A 4,632-nucleotide genomic window follows, 5' to 3' on the forward strand; every position below is an offset into this window, starting at 1 on the left:
ATGAGTATATTTTTACGAAGAATATATCCGTAACATATAAAACATGTATCCATGTCCCTTCTGGTTTCCGGCCAAGGCGCTATGCAGTCTCCCCCCAGAAACTCGGCTAGAGCCTAGTCAAACTAGATCAAGTTACATGGGCCAAAAATATCTACATGGGTTGGTTTGCTATTCAAACCACGGTTACATCACGTTTTTTCATATGTTCGTATTAGTGTATGATTCAGTTGAATCATACACTAATACGAACATACACTAAAACGGTTGAATCCACAGATCCGAAACCAGGGCACCATGGTGCTTGAGTGGATGACAGCAACACCCAGGTGCTAACAGGACACTGAAGTTCTACTTATTTACACCCAGTAAAGACTAACCCTGGCTCTAAATGGGATAAGCTGGGTGTTGAAACGTCCCCACAGGTGGAGAATGTCCCATGTGACAGATCGTTTTATTCAGCCAGCGGGACGAGTTAACGAGTAATATTATCCCATTCACCCTCTCTTCCTTTCTCTCTCTCTCTCTATTGCTCACACTCTACAGGGAAATGCCAAGGGTTTTCCACCATCTAATGCTTATCCCAACAGGAATCTGCAACTATCATGGCTGATGAAAACGAGGATCTTTGAGAACTTGTGCCGTTCATATACTGTATTTCCCCAGAATAAAGTTAAAATGAGCTGCCCTCTCTCTCTTCCTCAGTATCTCAAGATTGATTTAACTCTCCCTCATTTGCTTCCCGTCTCTCTCTCTCTCTCCCTCTCTCTCTCTCTCCCTCTCCCTCTCCCTCTCCCTCTCTCTCTCTCTCTCTCTCTCTCTCTCTCTCTCTCTCTCTCTCTCTCTCTCTCTCTCTCTCACTCTCACTCTCACTCGCTGTTGAAATGCATTTTCCCCCGTACAATGCGCAGTCACAGCAGGGAACACACAGCTTTGAGAGGAATTTAAATTTAGATTGCGGCATTTGAAAGGAGCTGGACTGGACTGTGATTTGTAAGCGTGACTGAAGTAGACCATTACTCTGACCCGGACGCCATCGCTGGATAAGCTTGTGATGCATGTAATCGGAACAGAAATCTGTTGAACAGTTTAAATAAAAATAAAAAAATCACAGTGGAGTTACTCTGCAAGTGATTGCATGAACATGTGCAATGAGGATGGTCAGAAAAGCAGAGAGTGGAAGAAAGTGTGGAACATTTCCTGTGTCATTTATTATCAAGCAGACACTTTGATCCAACGTTACATACATCGATATTCCTAGATCCATCTAAAAGTCTGTGTGGCAGTTTACTAGAGTGGTTGCCAAAGGTATGGGTAAACATTTAGGGGACATCAGCTGTAGCAAGTGTTTCGCATTTTGAAAATCTGATTTCAAGCAACATGTCTTTTAATTCCACGTCTGTATGGATGCTGTATTTTTGGTCAATATGAATCAGTGCATAACAATGCTTCTCAAACAAACAACCTCCTCGAAACTTCACGCACATGGTGAAGTGTATACGATCACATAAGGCATGGCATGACATCCCCAGCATCACGAGCACTAATGGCAAGAGACAGGAACACAATTTTAAATGAATCTTCAGCGATTAGCCAACACTGACAGACCTCAGATTTCAGAGGCTTCAAAGACGCTTCCAGCCGCTGAAAGATGAAGGGGTTGGGGGAGGGGCCCACAGCAACACACCCCCATGTCCATTCTGGTTAAGGTGTATCCCATCCACCCTTCCAACTTCCTCAATGTTGGAATAAATACCAGTACAATGTGGAAATGTGGTTATTTTTGGAGGCCAATGAAGGAACCACACAAAGGGTAGCATTTAGAGCATTTAAGGGGATGTATCTGTGGGAAAGGGTGGGTGCCAATTCATCCATTTCATTAAATGGGGAAGTGCACTTCCTTTATAGGAAAATGGATGGGGGGCGGGTTAGTAGGGGGTGAAGTAATCCAGTGTACAACATAAATCTACATTTCATAAGAAGCTGTTCTATACCCTGCTTGCCAGTGTACCGGATCTAACAAGGAATTTTCCGGGGCGATTGGAGCAACAATCCTTGTAATTGATGTGTTGGATAGGGAGACGGTGGGTGGAGGGTCTGCAGATGCCCGGTCCACTGGGTTCTGTTCTGTTCAGCAGTTAGCGGGCTGGCCCAGCTTTACCCCAGCTGAGGCCCAATTTGACTTTCATGTCTCTCTGTGGTGCAGTCTTAAGCCTGCCACCTCATTCCAAGACTCCCTCGGCCCCCATGTCTCTCTCTCTCCCTTCCTCTCTCTCTCCCTCTCTCTTTCTCTCCATCTCACTCTCGCTTGCTCTCTCTCTCTCTCTCTCTCTCTCTCTCTCTCTCCCTCTCTCTTTTTCTCCATCTCCCTCTCTCTTGCTCTATCTCTCTCTCCCCTCCTCTCTCTCTCCCTCTCTCTTTCTCTCCATCTCTCTCTCGCTCCCCTCTCTCTCTCTTTCCCTCTCTCTTTTTCTCCATCTCACTCTCTCTTGCTCTCTCTCACTCTCTTTCTCCCCCTCTCTCTCACCCTTGCTCTCTCTCCCCCTCTCACTCACTCTTGCCCTCTCTCTCTCGCTCTCTCTCGCTCTCTCTCACCCTCCCTTGTTCTTCAGTCCTTTGCTCCATTTGGTCTCTGAATTCCTTCTGTGAACTTCTGCCCTCGCCCTGCATCTGAAATTGCCATCTTTTCACCTTTTTGCCACCCACCTTTCCACCAGCAAGCTTCCCTCCCCCCACAGCCTCTCTCGTTATCTCTCTCTCTCTCTCTCTCTCTCTCTCTCTCTCTCTCTCTCTCTCTCTCTCTCTCTCTCTCCCAGGCTGCCCCATGTCTCTTCCAGCCTCGCTCACCCAGACCTGCGTCTCCCCACTCCATCATTAGGAATGACCAGAGGGCTGATGACAGCGTGTTTCCAAGTGCATTTTTTCTTTTTTTTAACACGGCCAAATTTGAAAGAAAGAAAACATTAGAGCTAATACATCCAAGGCTATACATAGCATCTTTGTTTAGATTCTCAGCCCACGTTAAATGCGCATTTCCAATTATCCCAGAAACATCCAAACACCGACTGAATTTGAATGGTCAAAGCCATTAAAGGCAGAGAGAAGGATTTGTCTAACCGTAGAAACAGTAGGCAGCTTTCCTCTGCTTTATTACAGATGGCCACAGGCGAGTGCACTGATAGGATGGCGGAGCGCACCAGAGGGAATATTACGCATTAGAAGATTGTGTGACAAATGAAAACTCAACATAAAAGGTTCCAGGAGAAATATGAGAAGCTAAATGATTCTGTTGGTGTTATTGCGAACCGTCGGGGATGCTGATACGGATCTGATATCAAAAGAACACGATGATTATTTAGAAGTAATAGAGATGCTTGGAATTAGAGGAGTGGACACCCTTGTCTGGCAGGCTTTAATCTTGAAACATGTTTTATATAATGAAAGAAAACCTTAACAAAACAACCCACCAGCAGCAGGAGCAGCAGCAGCAGCACAGAATGTTATGTTGCTTTCAATAATAGATCAGACGCCAAATTCATTTAGACAATGTTCCAGGAATTTGATCAGAGGGGAAATTATGCCTTCTTACGAGGTCTATCACACTGACGAGAATAATTAGTGGAAAAATATGATTGCTGCTTTCCTGTCTTTGCACGAAAGTAGTACCTGGAGTATTGAAGCCAACTATGCGTGCACAGACTGAGGAGGCAGATGGAATGGAAGAAGAGGTAGCATTAGGAAGGATGGAAAGGAATCAAAGGAAGGAGGGTTGGATGGATAGATGGATGGATAGAAGGAAGGAAGGATATACCAGTGAAGGACATTAAGGATGGATAGAGGGTTGTAATGAAGGAAGGAAAGAAGGAAAGGCAGGAAGGATAGATGCTTGAAGGAAAGGGAGGAACGAAGAATGGAAGGATTGATGAGTGGAAGGAAGGGACAGATGGAAGACGGAAGGAAGAATAGGAATGGATGGATGCAAGGAAGAATGGATGGGTGGATGGGTGGAAGGAAGGAAGGATAGATGGAGGGCAGAAAAGGAAGGAAGGAATAAAGGATGGAAGGTAGGAAGGAAGGAGGAAGGAAGGAATCACCTTACAGTTGGAGGCGACATTCTCTAAGAAGTTCTTTCTGGTATAATATTCAACAGGGCGCTCCACCAGCTTGTGGAATAAGCTCAAAGCAGTGTTTGAAGAGAATACTGCAAGGTATAGGACACATACATTACAACAGTCTGTCTTGCTGTCTACACTCAGGATGCTGGCAGCATTTAAACTTGAATTCCAAGTGGAAGGAACTTGCATACCCCAACAACTGTAGTAAGTGTATTTAATTTACTACTCACAAACATGATTGAGCAAAATGTCAAGCGTCCAATCGGTTTCTGTTGGTATGTTGAGCATTTCATTGTGCCTGATTTAATAAGCCCTGAAACCAAGCTTTTGCCACTAAGGAACAAAGTTTGCCATTAAATCGCCTCTTTTTTGCGTGGGAGAGAGAAATACTGATTATTCACATTTTGCTCGCACTCTTTCTCTCATTGTCCCTCGGCCTCTTGTTATCTCTCTCTCTCCTAGCCGCATTCTCTCTCTCTCTTTATTTTATGTATTGTATCCTTCTCTCTGTGTGTTTATC

The sequence above is a fragment of the Gadus morhua genome, chromosome 6 (assembly GCF_902167405.1).
Source record: "Gadus morhua chromosome 6, gadMor3.0, whole genome shotgun sequence".
NCBI classification, from domain to species: domain Eukaryota; kingdom Metazoa; phylum Chordata; class Actinopteri; order Gadiformes; family Gadidae; genus Gadus; species Gadus morhua.